Raw genomic sequence first — 468 nt, 5'->3', positions numbered from 1 at the left:
AGCCTCCGTCGCACGTACGGCCTCCGGCCTCGGGCTGCTCGGTTCTGCGTGGGCACAAAGCGAGCTTCGCAGCTGCGACCGAGCCAGCACACGTCCCCTCCGAACACGTGCTGAGGCAGAGGCGAGTTAGTTAAAACCAGCGGCCAGACGGCGGAAGGGATCAAACCCTTTTCCTTCGCAAAGCGCTGCCTCCAGAATAAAAGGCCAAGCTGACCCTCGCGCTCTCCCACCGACACCGCTTCGTTTTTAGCCTTACCTGCTCGGAACTATCGCTCACAGACTTCTAATCCCTTCTCTCGGGAACCGAACGGAGCATGGCCGGGTAAGTGGAAACCAGTTCTGGAGACGGGACTGATTTTGCAGGAGCAGGAGGGAAGCAGACAGAAGTAGCCTGAAGGTTAATTAGTACAACAGCAGCAAATGCTAGCAGGACTTCCCATGTTGAGAATGAATTAAGTTTCGGGGGAT

Source organism: Phaethon lepturus, unplaced genomic scaffold, assembly GCF_000687285.1.
Source record: "Phaethon lepturus isolate BGI_N335 unplaced genomic scaffold, ASM68728v1 scaffold29595, whole genome shotgun sequence".
NCBI classification, from domain to species: Eukaryota; Metazoa; Chordata; class Aves; order Phaethontiformes; family Phaethontidae; genus Phaethon; species Phaethon lepturus.
The sequence above is the reverse complement of the archived record's forward strand: the minus strand, read 5'-3'. Positions refer to the sequence as shown.